At 45.2% G+C, this 15,934-nt stretch overlaps 1 long non-coding RNA gene across 1 annotated transcript; it reads left to right on the top strand.

Annotated features, from left to right (window-relative positions):
* Positions 1–93: 93 nt before the first annotated feature.
* LOC148669309 (uncharacterized) lies at positions 94–1,436 on the top strand. The gene is made up of 3 exons (XR_015937072.1): positions 94–157; positions 800–886; positions 1,350–1,436. It is a non-coding gene; the product is annotated as an uncharacterized LOC148669309 (long non-coding RNA).
* Positions 1,437–15,934: the final 14,498 nt, after the last annotated feature.

Consider the following 15,934-nt stretch of genomic DNA (forward strand, 5'->3'; position numbering starts at 1 on the left):
TTCTCACACAGTGAGAACAGCCAGTAGAGGACAGTGAGGCTGCTGTCTGAGTGCAGGTATTACTGATCTGTCCTCCTGTTCACAGGGAGATTCTTCTCTGACAAGCTGCCCTCAGGATACGATGATGTGGAGGACAGTGAGGGAGACCCAGTATCAGGTGAGGGGAGATGGAGTCAGGGGGCTCAGTGTGGGAGTGGGGGTCTTCAGTCCAGTACTCACTCTCATCCCAAACCAGGCTGAAATCTAGAGAACTTGTGTAGAAAATTCTGAATCTGAAAAATATACTGTAACCTCCATTGTTTGACACCTTATTAACTCTGCTCTTCAGTGTTGCCTAATGCTGGCCTGATCTTAACAGATCACAGAGGCTAAGACAAAACAAAACTAGTCTTTATCAGTAGAGGGAGAGGATACCTTTAAGGAATAGTTAGGATGCAGCTCTAACTAGTGTTGATGCAGCAGTTACCATTTCCCTCAGGAGCAGAATTCAGGATCGTTGTCCCAGTATGATGACAGGGAAACTGAAGGCAGGAGAAACCACCTTTCAGATGAGATATTAACACCAACATCCTGACTTAATTATTAAAGATTCTCTTGATGGCTGTTTATAAGACTCACCCTGGAGTCTTGTCTTAATTTTATCTCACAAAGCATTTAGAATTACACTTTACTATAACTACATGGAAAACACATTTTACTCTGCAGTTCTTATGAACATCAGTGTTTAAAGTGATTGCAGCACTGTGGTGAACTAAGTCAGAGTTGAAGTGTACATTCTCTGTGTCTCTGTGTGGTTCAGGAGACTCGATAACCTCTCTGAAAGAAGAGATCCCAGAGCACTATGATGATGCTGTAACTGTACCTCAGAGTCCAGACGCTTTGTCAGGTTGGTTATTTCAGTCCAGTCCCAAAGATTCTCTCTTTTATCTCAACCTCAGAATACAGAGTTATCATTTACTCAGCAATGGTCACATTAAACTGACTCTCTATACTCTCAGCTCTGAACTATCAGTCTGGGTCACTGTGCTGCCAGTGTCCAGCTCCTCTTCAGTATCTTCACTCTGCCCAAATAAGTCCAAATCTAGGAATAGTTTTATATTTATTATGGAAGTGAATAGGTCTGGATTATTCTCTGGGTTATTCTGCTGCCATTCTCCAGCTCCTCTTCAGATATTTAACAATGATTCACACTATTGCTCTCTGTTCTGAAACAGGCTACTCTGTTGTAATTCACTATTTTAATTTAAACAAAATAGAGTTAATTTGAAATGTATTATATAATCAGGTTCCCAGGTCTCCTGTATTTTAAATCTGATATGTAACAGTAAACCTGTCTCTGTGTGGTTCAGGAGAGCTGATGTCTTCTGTGAAAGAAGAGGCTCCAGAGTACTATGATGATGCTGTAACTGTACCTCAGAGCCCAGATGCCTTCTCAGGTGAGTTATTTCAGTCCAGTCCTACAGAGAAACCCTGCACCAATCCCAGTGAGTCAGGCTCCCTCTGTGCACTACACAGCTCATCACACTGAGTCTGGATTATTCTCTGCGTTATTCTGCTGCCCGTGTCCAGCTCCTCTTTAGATGTTTCACAAAGGTTCACAGCATTGCTCTCTCTGTCCTGATTAAGGTGGCCCTGTTGTTATTCACCATCTCAATAAAAATCTGAAATTAGTTTGAAATGTATTATAGAGTTAGGTTGCCAGATCTCTTTCATTTTAAATCTGATGTGTGACAGTGTGTGGTTCAGGAGAGCTGATGTCCTCTGTGACAGAAGAGGCTCCAGAGTACTATGACGATGCCATCACTGTACCCCAGAGCCCAGACACTGTGTCAGGTGAGTTATTATAAATAAGACTCATGAGTATGCCCTGTACCAGCCTGCACTAACCTCTGTCAGTAGAAAGTAGTTTCAACCTAATTTCACACCAGCAAATAAACACTAACTGGAAGAGAAGAGCTCTAAATGATCAATTCTTCCTAAAAGATACAATTTTATATAGAAAATTACTTACTTACTTCAAGGCTTTTGACTACAATATTGTAACAACTATTCTGTTTAATCCAACCATTACTCCACTAACAGCCATTTGTATCACTGCAGATCATGTCATGCTTCTATCAATAAATGGTATATTGTTTATTTAGATTGGTTCATAAAATCAGCAAATACTCTTACAATGTACTGTTACAATCTTTGATTATTACAATGACTTAAAACATTCATTCACTATACTATTGTGACTATGGAAGTGTTTTAACATTTCCAATTCTCAGGGCCTTCAAAGCAAGGAGATGTATGCTAAGATGTAGGGATGTGAGATTCATTGAACAAAGCAACCATAACGTTTACCTCAGTTTACTTTAGTTAAGTTAGGGTGAATGATTAAGTGTCAATTAATAGTCCAAGAAAGACAAAAGGTGAGAACTCCTTGTCCAGATCAAATGTAAAGACCAGTTTGGTGTTTAATATCTGTACCTCATTAAGAGAGCTTGCCATTCAATTGTTTCTAGAAACTTTAATTGTTCTGAGATTCCCTTGGCTAAAAACTGCCTCTCCTGGTTAGTGGGAGCATTTTTAGAACAGGGAGATAGATTGCCATTCATTTTGTAGCATCCAGGTTCACAAAGAGAGAAATGTTACTGTAGGTCTTATTCTTTTTTTTTTAAGCAGCTTTATCTCTTCAGCGGAGACAGACAGAGGACAGCTGATGGACAGGAATGACTCTATATCAGCTAAGATATCTGTGTCTCTCTGTCAGGTGTATCCCACACTGGCCCTGGAGTGGACAGGGTCCTGCCCACACTGCCCTCTGAAGAAGGAGCCCCTGACAGGACTGACTACGATGATGTTGGGGACGAGTCTCAGGGAGAGGATGGGCACTGTGAGACTGACGGGGCTGTCTGGGAGAAGCTCCTCCTGCAGGTCTAGACACAGAAGAGCTTCACCAACAGAGTCACACAGTCTTTGAGCACCTCAGAGCACTGAGACTGTCTGAGATTGTCTGTGGCCTGAGTCCACTTCACTCCACTGTTTCCACACTGACACTGTCTGCGACCTGAGTCCACTTCACTCCACTGTTTCCACACTGACACAGTCTAATTCTTGAGTGCACTTCACTCACTGTTTCCATATTGTCCGCAGTGTCTGTCTACAGTACCTGCAGCTTGTGTTTTACAAAACGGAGGCTTGAACATCCCATTTCTGCTCCGTCTATCTTCTTTTTTTATAACTTGATGTTTCAGAAATTAGAAAAAAACATTCATTGATGTATAATTCTGAATGTACCACTTTTGATTGTAACATTTTTATAAATGTCATTCGAATTTTGTTTTGCAATAAAGTTTTTAAAACCATTTTTGTTATCTGCATGTAATTTCTAAAGTATATTGTTACACATTCCACCCGCTCTAACAAACGCCTTCACATTCCCACGCACACCCACTTAAACAGATGCTCACGCCGCAGCTAATCTTCCTATCCCCTTTCACTTCCGTCACTACTTTAACCTCCTCTTTTCCCTCACCTTGCTCCCTAATTCGGATCCTCTTTGGAGCTTTGGACATTTTCTATAAGGACTTCCTGCAACAGCGTGGGGATATCACCAACTTGAGCACAGGGTCTTTATTTTTTAGCATAATGATTGTTAACAGATATTAAAAGTATCAATTAAAACAATAAGGAGTCTTTGACCACTTCATCAGCATAATGATAATATCAACCCCAGAGGAGGAGGAAATTTTAAATGTTTATCAACTTATTTGTATAAGTTGATCCACACAAAGGACAAAAAAACACTGTAGACAAAACCAGGCACAACATGAGACAATCTGACAGGAATTTAAGACGGGGCTCCAGCCCTGAGTGGTAGCGGTGTTAACTACTGAGCCACCTATAAATAAACATAATTTGCAAAACACTAGGATATTGTGTAAAACAATATTCACTTTCACTCTGGACCTTTATGAACGCATTTAACCTTTTGTCTTCTGGAAATATGCTGGCTGCTTTGGGGAATGGAAAGAGATTTTTCCAAATTAAATGAGCAATTAACATAATACAATATATAACATATAAACACAATGGTAATGAAATATTTTTAAATGGCATGAGTTCTAAAATACTGATAGTTATTTTGTTTGTTTGTTTGTTTGCCGCAACTAGGAGTATACGGCACTCTGCAAAGTGCACGAAGAAAATTATTTTCGCAGTAATTAATTTATTATATTTATTACTATATTTATTATACACGTGTAAATTATTTACTGCGAAAATAATTTACTTCGTGCACTGTGCAGAGTGCCGTATTCTCCTAGTTGCGGCACACACGATACATACAGTAAAAAGCCTCAGGCACTGTGTTAGATATGTTTTCGACGTTATATATGCGTTTATTCATGTCGTCGATTTTACGGTTGCAATTCGACTTTGATTATACGTCGCGGCGACGTATATATACGTATAGCCGTATTTTCGCCGTGAATATACTGTACGTATGTATATTCGACGAATCAATGCCCACTGGGATGTTCCGATGTTTGCAGCTCAATAATCCATTCGTCCTCGAAAGAAGCAAAGGCAAGTATGTTTTGAGTGTTACCATGATCATCTCCTCAATCCAAAAGAAAGGTTTAATGTGATCCTGTTCCCACAAGAAAAAGAGTCAATTTCTGCCTGCACTGATGTTCCTTCAAATCTTTTATAAGAACTCTGGACGTTTATAGAGTAGAAGCCTGGTCCATTTCTTCTACTAAACGAGACTATAGGAGTGAGTATTTTGACATCGAACTGGGATTTAAATAAAGAGGAACACTACACTACATCGGGCTACGCGTGTGACAAAACGTTTACTTTCCGATGTCTCAATAGCTCAGTTGCTAGCTCTTAAGACTGTAGAAAAAGCAGTGAGTATTTCTTATGTCCCCGGTTTGAATCCAGTTCAAAGGATGGTGTTTACTTGTTCCTTAATCAAAAAGTGAAAATTGTGAATTTGTCTTTCACTTTGATGTTCACCCAAAAGCTCAGTATACAAAGAAGTAAAGGCTCCTGTTCTGGATAATCCTCACGTCTGATTGTTTTGCTTAGACCTTTAAAATGTACACTGTTGACTGTTTGCGCTTCCTAACACAATTGAAAAGCCGCCGACAAACTTACCGATCGGGAGTTTAGTTCAGTGATAGCGCGCACTTAAGACGCCTCGTTTTCTATCGCCGGTATCTTTGTATTCTTTTTAAACGCGATATCTTTTATTCTTCGTGTGTGAATTTCAGGGAGACTCATAAACCCTTTGTCTGTTTTAAAGATAGATTATTTTAAACCAGACATAATGAAAGACGTAGTAATTAGAAACAAGTACAAAACACATGAATCTAATTGAGAAAATTTTGACCGGGGCGATGTACAGTATTACTAGTAGCTGTACATCGGCTCTGAACTCAATGTGGTGCTGTATGGGACTAGATGAGTCTTCTGTTCCATCTCCGATTCTTTCTGCACATTCCTGCTATTTCACCACCGTTATTGTAGGACAACAGCCACAGACACGAGAAGATAAATTATTCCGAACAAATGTCTTAAAAAATCACGTTGAAAAGGGTGACAAGTTTTTGTTTCTTTTGCTTACTTTTGCTTACTTTTGCCTGTAAAGTTCACATTATTTTCTGTAGCCGCAAATCCCTAATATTTCTGCTGTCTCCCGAGAAACACATAGTGGAGTCAAATCATATTAAATAATACAACACATCTATTAATTTAACACCCAGATGTGACAGAACACATGTAAGACTTACACACAGCTTTTAATATGCTATAGTGAATTTGCAGGTGTCCTGGGGAGGGAAGAGAACTGATATTAAGGAAATACATATTTAAAGAGGATGTAAGTCTTAAATGTGTTTTGTCACATCTGGGTGTTAACTGAATAGTTTTTTAGCATTATTTATTGTGTTTTGACTCTATACTTGTGTTTCTCAGGAGACAGCAGAAATAGTGATGTTTACATTTATATTCACATTCCTGGTGATATTGACTTAGGTACTCAACTATTTATGTGTAGTTTGACTCGTGTCAAAAGTTGAAAATCTCTGCAAACATCAAGATGGCTAAAGACGTGCAAAGAAACTCAATCACATTTAGAGAAGGTAATGTTTAGATCGGATTAATTCGAAGTGTGTCTCTGGGTGCGTTTTATCTACGAACATTGTGTTTAACTGAAGGACACCCTGACTGAGTGTGCCATGGAAACTGACATGTCGTATTTTGTCTACTGTCACGACCACCAGCCAGCGGAGATCAACACGTAAGCGAGCCAATCAGCACCAGCAGCGGATTACTACTAACAAGCGCCGCCGCACGAGTTAACACACCTGCATTGCTCTACCGTGCGGCACGCCGGGTTATTTATACCATTCGCACCTGATTCCCGTTGCTCGGTATTGGGTTCTCTTCTTGTTGCTCAGCCTAGCGTTCTCACCCCTCTTTTGCCTTCCTGGAATTCTGCCTGCACCTTTTGCCTTCGGACTTCGGATCTCGTCTCGCCCTTTGGATTGTTTGCTATCATTGCCTGTTTTGGATTTGACCCTGAAGCTCTCCTTTCTACTACGATTCTGTCTCACGTTTTGGATTGTTCGCCACCAGTGCCTTTACCGGATTTCGACTTACCTTCGCCTTCGGACTACGGCTCAGCTCCTGGATTTGCTCGGTACGTTTACTTACCTCCCTGCGACTCCTGCATCTGCATCGGATCCTTTTCACCTCTACAGAGCAGCGTTACAGAATACCGAGCCGAATTATGGATCCCGCAGAAGCACAGACCCTTCGTTCCCTTCTCCCGCAGCAATCCCAGACCATCGCCCAGCTTCAATCTTCTCTCCAACTGCTCACTAACCAAGTCGCCTGGCTTTTTTCTTCCCCTGTTTCGCCGGCTCCCGCACCGATTCCTACAACGCCTTTTTTACAAACACCTGCTCCAACCACCGCGGCCCCGCCCACCACTCCCTCAACTTTACCATTTGTTCTCCCGGAGAAGTATGACGGCAATCCTGCAGGCTGCAGGGGCTTTATTGCCCAGTGCTCCCTGGCTTTTCAGCTGCAGCCTGAGCGTTTTTCTACTTCTCGACAGAGGATCGGATTCGCACTTTCCTTGCTCACAGGCAAAGCATTGGATTGGGCTGCAGTATTGCTTGCTAGAGGAGAGCAGCTGTTCTCTGACTTTCAGCTTTTCGCTGACCGTCTCCAGGCGCGTTTTTCTCAAAGCAACCCGGATTTGACTTGCCTTCGACTTTCTTCTCTTCGCCAGGGCGACAGACCACTGCAAGATTATGTGGCTGAATTCCAAGCCCTCGCCACGGAGTCTGCCTGGAACCCGGAAGCTTTGGTTTGCCTCTTCGCTAAGGGTCTCTCGGAGGATCTAAAGGACCACCTGGTGCTCATGTCCTTACCAACCTGGTCTCTAGAGGCGGCTATCGCTGCTGTAGTTGAATTGGACACTCGCATTCGGCTGCGGAGAGCGGAGAGACACCCAGGAAGCAGACCTGTGCGGCCCATGGGTCCTCCCCTCGTGGCGCCCACCCTGCCACATGCACCCCTGTCCTTGGAGGAAAAGGAAAGGCGCCGTCAGGAGGGGCTGTGTCTGTACTGCTCTGCGTCGGGTCATCTGCTCGCTACTTGTCCTTTGAGACCCCCACATCCACCTCGAGCTCCCCCACTGCCTACTGTTAGTGTCAGTAGTGCTGTTTTTTCACAATCCTCTTCAGGGCCTTTATTCCCAGCTGAGATTTCCTGGATGGACACGCACCTTCCCCTTTCGGTTTTGGTGGATTCAGGGGCAGCTGGGAATTTTATGGATGCCTCTTTTGCTAAGAAGTGGGATATTCCTCTTGCTCCGCTTTCACCCCCTATCTGCATTCAAACGTTGGATGGGTCACCGATCGCTCCTGGACGTATTTCCTGGCAGACCATTCCCCTATCCCTTACTGTTGGTGCCACTCACGTGGAGGACATTTCACTCCTTCTCTTGGACTCCCCTGCTTACCCTGTGATCCTGGGCCTTCCCTGGCTCAAAAAGCATGATCCCCACATCTCCTGGGCCAAGAATGAGATCATTGCCTGGAGCCAGGCCTGTCGTGACAACTGTTGTCGTCCTCCACTCAAGGTTGCTGCTTCAGTAAACCTCTTGGAAGAACACTCTATTATTCCCCCCCAATATGCACATTTGAAGCAAGCCTTTGACAAACAGAAAGCTCTATCGCTCCCCCCTCACCGCACCTATGACTGTGCAATAGATTTGCTTCCAGGAGCACTCCCACCCAAAGGACGGATCTACCCGCTCACTCAGACGGAGAATGAAGCCCTGCAGGATTATATCAAGGAGGCCCTGAATTCTGGTTTTATTCGTCCCTCCTCGTCCCCAGCCTGTGCGGGGTTCTTCTTCATAGGGAAGAAGGACGGCTCCTTGAGGCCGTGTATTGATTACAGAGGCCTGAACTCCATTACAGTCAAACATCCCTACCCCTTGCCTTTAATCCCAGCCGCTCTGGAGTCCCTACGTGGAGCCTCCATTTTCTCAAAACTAGATCTACGAGGGGCTTATAATTTAATCAGGATCCGTGAAGGGGATGAGTGGAAGACAGCCTTTATGACCACGCACGGCCACTATGAATATCAGGTGATGCCTTTTGGACTCGCTAATGCCCCGGCAGTCTTCCAATCCTTTATAAATGACATCTTCAGGGACATTATTGGAAAATTTGTCTTGGTATACTTGGATGACATCCTCATTTTTTCCACCGACCCTCAGGAACATGTCCATCACGTCCAGGAGGTCTTGTCCAGACTCATCGACAACCAGCTCTACGCCAAGCTTGAGAAATGCATTTTTCATGCTTCTAAGATTCAATTTCTGGGCTACATTATTTCTCCTCTTGGAGTCGAGATGGACTCAGCCAAGGTGGCAGCTATCAATGATTGGCCTGTGCCACGTAATTTGAAGCAAATCCAACGCTTTCTAGGTTTTGCCAACTTCTACAGGCGATTCATCCGGAACTTTAGCTCCGTGGTGGCGCCCATTACGGCTCTGACCCGCAACCGTCCTAGTCGGGGTAAATGGAATCCGGAGGCTAACCAGGCATTCCTGCGCTTGAAACGTCTCTTCAGCTCCGCTCCTCTTCTACGGCATCCGGATCCCTCCCGGCCTTTCATTGTTGAAGTTGACGCCTCTGCCCATGGGGTTGGTGCAGTCCTCTCCCAGCGCCTCGAAGAGGATCGCCTCCCTCATCCATGTGCTTTCTTTTCCAAGAAGCTCTCTCCTGCTGAGGTTAACTATGATGTGGGCAATCGGGAACTCCTAGCTATCAAGCTGGCCCTCGAGGAATGGAGACACTGGCTGGAGGGGGCTCAGCACCCCTTTGTCATTATTACGGACCATAAGAACCTGTCCTATATTCAATCTGCCAAGCGCCTCAACTCGCGTCAGGCCCGTTGGTCACTTTTCTTTTCTCGTTTCAATTTTGTCATCACTTACACTCCTGGCTCGAAGAATGGGAGGGCTGATGCACTCTCTCGGCTCCATGACCCCCCAGACCTGGACGACACACCTGAACCAATCATCTCTCCTAACAGAATCGTGGCAGCAATTCATTGCTCCATTGAAGATCAGGTCAGGCGTGCCCTCAACGGAACTACAGTTCCTCTGTGCTGCCCCCCGGATAAGCTTTTCGTCCCGAACAACTTGCGTTCTGCGGTTTTGCAGTGGGGACATGATTCCCGGTTTGCCGGCCACCCGGGATGCAGACGCACTCTGGACCTCCTCACCAGGGACTTTTGGTGGCCTTCCATGCGATCTGATGCAGCAGAGTACGTCCGGGCTTGCCCGGTCTGTGCCAGGAGCAAGACTCCGCGCTCTAGGAAGGCTGGCCTCCTTCACCCCCTTCCAATCCCACACCGCCCTTGGTCCCACATAGCTGTTGACTTCATTACGGACCTTCCTAACAGTCAGGGTCATACGGTAATCATGGTGGTCTCCGATCGTTTTTCCAAAGCAGCCCATTTTGTCCCCCTCCCAGCATTGCCCACAGCCCAGGAAATGGCATCTTTGTTTGTACAACAGGTCTTTAGGATACATGGTTTGCCTGATGACGTTGTCTCGGACAGGGGACCGCAATTTATCTCGGCCTTTTGGAAGGCTTTCTGTCAAACTCTAGGGACTCATGTATCTTTGACTTCTGGTTATCATCCTGAAGCCAATGGTCAGGTGGAAAGGACCAATCAAAGCCTCCTGACCTTTTTGAGAGCCTTCACCTCCAGCTCACAGGATGATTGGTCATCACTACTTCCCTGGGCAGAATATGCCCACAATTCTCTTACCTCCTCCTCCACAGGTCTCTCTCCCTTCCTTTGTTCTTTAGGTTATCAGCCCACCCTCATCCCTGTCACACCTCCACTCACGGCAGTGCCGTCCGTGCAACAATATATTGCCAAACTGCGAAGGACCTGGAAAATGGCGAGGACAGCTCTTATTAAGTCAACCCAGCGCCACGCCAAATTCGCCAACCGACACCGCAGACCAGCCCCTCGTTTTCGGAAAGGACAGTTTGTTTGGTTATCTACACGGAACCTACCTATACATCAGCCTTCCAAAAAGCTTGGGCCTAGATATATTGGTCCCTTCCGGATTCGTTCCCGGATCACCCCGGTTACCTTCCGTCTTGCTCTCCCCCCTACCCTCAGAATCCACCCCTCATTTCATGTCTCCCTCCTGAAACCTGTTTACCGCTCGCCCCTTGCGGCTCCCCAACATCGCCCGCCACCTCCTCGTCGCATTCAGGGGCGCCCGGCTTATACGGTCCACAAGATCATTGACTCCAGATGGAACCGCGGTACCCTGCAGTATTTTGTCGACTGGGAAGGTTTTGGTGCCGAGGAGAGATCTTGGGTTCCAGAGAAGGATATTTTGGATCCTACACTAATCAGTGACTTTCACAGGGACTATCCTAATCGGCCGTCTCGGGCGTCGGGAGCCGCCCGTGAAGGGGGGGGTACTGTCACGACCACCAGCCAGCGGAGATCAACACGTAAGCGAGCCAATCAGCACCAGCAGCGGATTACTACTAACAAGCGCCGCCGCACGAGTTAACACACCTGCATTGCTCTACCGTGCGGCACGCCGGGTTATTTATACCATTCGCACCTGATTCCCGTTGCTCGGTATTGGGTTCTCTTCTTGTTGCTCAGCCTAGCGTTCTCACCCCTCTTTTGCCTTCCTGGAATTCTGCCTGCACCTTTTGCCTTCGGACTTCGGATCTCGTCTCGCCCTTTGGATTGTTTGCTATCATTGCCTGTTTTGGATTTGACCCTGAAGCTCTCCTTTCTACTACGATTCTGTCTCACGTTTTGGATTGTTCGCCACCAGTGCCTTTACCGGATTTCGACTTACCTTCGCCTTCGGACTACGGCTCAGCTCCTGGATTTGCTCGGTACGTTTACTTACCTCCCTGCGACTCCTGCATCTGCATCGGATCCTTTTCACCTCTACAGAGCAGCGTTACATCTACATTCACAGATTTCTGGCTAAAGTTAAAAAAATCATCGTCATTTTCTTGCCAGCTGGCAGTAATTATTTTGCATTGATAAGAAAGATGAGCATTTTATCTTTCGCAATGTGTGGATTTCTTGAAAAACAAGTTGTGCCAAAAACGAAATGAACACTTCCTTTAAACATAATGCAGAAGCATTTTGTCTATAACAATAAACAGTGCACAAAGACAGGCACCACTGGGATTTGAACCCAGAATCTCCTGTTTACTAAGGAGCTTTAACCAACTAAGCCACGGCACTGGTGAATCACGCCCTTTTACAGCCACTTGGACACACCTCTCTGTCACATCTTCCTTCGGTGTGCGGTGAGCCTGCTCACTGAGCAAGTTGAGAAAGGATGTGAAATGGCTTTTATCCGGCAATTTCATTACCAAGGAGCTCAATGTGCTTTTGATGATCTACAGGGTGTCCAGTGCAACACAGGCGATGGGCTGCTGGGATTCAGAGCCAGGATTTCCGTTAACTAGACAGGTGCTTTAACCAACTAAGCCACGGCGCCGGCAGAATTCTCCTCTTTTACTGCTGCTTGGACACACCGCTCTGAGACACCTGCGTTCAGTAAGCCCTGAGTCTGCCGGCTGAGCAAGCTGCCTCCTTTACACGTTACAAAGTGACCTAATTTACCGGAGCAAATGCTCACCTAGCAAGGTCTGCTTTACTACTAGAGAGACGTAGAGTGAAAGACGTGATAATTTCACGCCGTTGTGGAACAAAACCCTATTTTCTTTGAATTCTAAATCAATTAGAAATTCAGAGCGACACATAAATGCTTTGTCTGTTTAAAAGTGATGATTTTTTAAAACTGATAAAAATGTAGAAAACACGTTTCTCACTTAGACATTTAAGATGTGGTGGTGTATTACTAGTAGCGGCGCTGAACTCACCAAAGCACAATTCAGTTACGTGACGGGCTAGTGGTTTAATGGATAACGCGTCTGATTTCGGTTTATAAGATTGTCGATTCGACTTCTACCGGGGCTGTGTGATTTAAATCAGGCTCCTCAGAAATAGATGTCTGTTATGTAAATAGACCGCACCTGAAAGCAAACGTTGGGTCTGGTTTCCTTTCTTTCCTGCATGAAATAGCAAATCGTTACCAAAAACACCAGCTAATGTCCAATAGCGTTAGTCATTTAAACAAACATGAATATACCGTAGGTCTTGGTACATGGGAGTGGATTTTAACCACAATTAAAAAAGACAAATTATAATTACAGGCTTCAGACACTTTTTTAAACAAAAGTGACCAAACACTCCCTAACTTTCAGGTTTGCTTGAACCTGTAATAAAAACGAGGTCTGAAGCTTCCTTTCTCTGATGTTACTCTCTCTAAAGTCGGACGTGATGTTTCGCGGATGTGCAGTGTGCCTTTTCTCTTGTCGTGTTCAAGATGATTCGCTGCATAAGCTCCTGACTGCGTGTTCTCTACTTCTCTTTTATTTCGTTCAGATTACCTATGTGGTGTACAGATAAAACTCAACTGCATGGTGTAATTTCCAGGTTTGGTACCAGCAGAACCTGCAAACACATGAGCTGATCTTGACGTGATTTGAACATGCAAGCTTTTAATCTGGAGTCAGACGCGCTACCGTTGGGCCACAAAGCCACTTGCTAATAGTGCTTTTAATTCCCCCAAAGAGAAAAATCAGGGTCCCTGAAAAAGATTTATTTTTCATTCTCTCCTGTGAGGAGCGCCGCTCTTCCAACGAGGGTCTCTTCTTCCCAGACCACAGATTATTCTTCCTGCCCAGCTCTCACACAGATAGCAAACACACCATCTCCACTAATGCCTTCACTACATCTATAGATCTGACCCCCTACAGCCCCGATATTCCTGGACAGGATATTTACCACCAGCCTCGTGAACTTCTCATCCTGACCTCTCCCAGGAGGAGCACAATTAACACACAATCCTCTCTTCATTTAGCAAATAACACAAAACACTGTTTACCTGTCAAGACAGAAAACCAGGCTGCTCCAGGTGAGGCTTAAACTCACAACCTCGGCATGACTCCAATGATTATGTCATTTTACATGGCCTGAACCAGGAAAGAGATTGGAAGTCAAAAAGTTATGGTGTTGTTTTAATACTTGCCTACACTTTTAATTTTTCTGTCAAATCTTTTATTTAGGAGTACTTTCAATTGATGTTAATCCTAGTCCCGATGAACGATTCTGGGCCATGGTGCGTCTTGAATAATGTTCTTATAGGCTTCAGTTTGGAAAAGTGCGCTCTCCAGAAGCTACCAAAATCGCTAATGGTTACATAACACTTAATGCAAAAACTACGTTCGGGGTTGAAAAAGAATATTACTTGCTATGAATACGAACACTGTTACAGGAGGGGTGTTAGAGCTATTTTAGCTTAGATCATCAATTCATCTTACAGTTCTTCTCCATCTATATCAACAGTGTTATCGCTACTGAGCGCTAAAGGCGGGTCCTGGCAATACTTCATGAGATCTTCTTTAGAAAACATTTTAAAAAAAATATTTCCACTAGCATACATAAAGTAAAAGATACCGATTGCAGCTAGATGCAAATTCCAATCAAAAATGTATCAGCTTTAAAGTTTTCTTTTGGATCCATACAACGAGCAGCATGAGACTCAAAATATAACTGTGTTTGATTGTATAGCATAGATTGAACAGCATTTATGTTAAAATTAAGGTAAATATATCAAAATATCAACATCCAACTTCACATTGCTGACCTAACAAACAATTCCGCGTTGTATTTCTAAACGATTTTAGCAGAGGACGCAACAGGAGTATAAATGATATCTCCCGCCAGCCATTCAAAGATACTTTTCCAAGGGTGAATATGGTTTTCTGGGGAGTTGCGGTGTTGATCACTATTGGACTTCCCCGGTCTCAAGTGTTGTTGTTGGACACGAGCAAAAGACTCGCATTTTCTGCAAATATAAAGAGAGTTACGGTTTCAGCTTTAGCAGAGACAGTGTTTACATTGACAATACTAATGAGGGCATCCCTGGGTGGGTGTGAACCACCAACCTTATAGTTAACAGCAGAACGCACTCGCCAATTGCGCCACAGAGACTGATGAACGCGGATGTTCTCCATTCGCACCTATCCGGTCAAAAAATAAACATCGCTTGCATTTTCATGCCACAACCCATTTGTATCTGCTAGGCGGCGCAGTCGTCTTGCACAAAGATAGCTTTGAAAGCGTTAAAAGCAAGTCATTCTGAGTTGGTCGTTTGTGTTTTGGAAAAGCTGAATTGCTGCGAAATGCTGAAATGATCTCTCGGCTCCTCTGTTGTCATCTCTGCTCTGTAAAGCAATCACAGCACGCGTCGGCTTCCAGCATGGTGGGTCAGGACACGATGCCGGTGGTCGAAAAAAGTGATGTTTTCCTCGTTAGTATAGTGGCAAGTATCCCTGCCTGTCACGCGGGAGACCGGGGTTCGATTCCCTGATGGGGAGTCGCTCTTCTTCTACCTCCTTAGAGAAAGGACTGCCTTTCACTTCTCTGTGTCTTCTTTCACAGCACCATGCACCTTTTCATTGCTCTCGCTTTCAGAGCCTCTGCACGGCACACGACTTGACATCAGGATGCGCATTGAAGTGAAACCAGGAAGCGCTGCGACATGCACTGTGCAGATCCCGCCACACTAAGAGGTGACTGGGTCTGTTCGATTACAGCGCTAGGTGAATCCCCAAACAGTGTGCGTGGCGACAGAAGAAGCCAGTCTGTTTCGAACCGGGGACCTTTTGCGTGTGAGGCGAACATGATAACCAGTACACTATGGAGACGGTGAGAAAGCGTGCCCAGTCGCCCAGCGTTGAGCTTCGCCAATGCTTTTCGATGCGAATTGAGTGCTATTCAATTCACCAATCCTATTCAGGGGCGGAAAAGGGCGGAGCTGTGTGTGTCTCAGTAACTCGCCGTGATCGTATAGTGGTCAGTACTTTGCGTTGTGGCCGCAACAACCCCAATTCGAATCCGCGTCACGGTGGAAAAGGGGTGTCTACTTTTACTACTTGCACAAATGAAGGCAAAAAAAAGCCAATCGATGTGAACAAACGGCGCTTAACAGAGGAGTACTGCCTGACTGGATCGTTGATGAACGACAGAGGCCACTCCGACCTCTTCTCTGTTTTCTTCAATGACTAACTGAGGACTGGGCTGCGTCTTCAAGAGCTGGGAAGTCGGCCTGGAGCGCTAATTCCCGAGAGTCCCAGCCAGCCGGCCCGGCGGAGATCAGTGCGGGGAGCCCAGCCCCTGCGCACAGGCACAGCACAAAGAGGAATGAGCGCATCGCCAAATTGACGTCCCGCTAAACTGCTACAGGAGTAAGACAAGTAAACCACCAAAGCAAGAG

This window comes from Lepisosteus platostomus, chromosome 5, assembly GCF_059453375.1.
Source record: "Lepisosteus platostomus isolate fLepPlt1 chromosome 5, fLepPlt1.hap1, whole genome shotgun sequence".
NCBI lineage: Eukaryota > Metazoa > Chordata > Actinopteri > Semionotiformes > Lepisosteidae > Lepisosteus > Lepisosteus platostomus.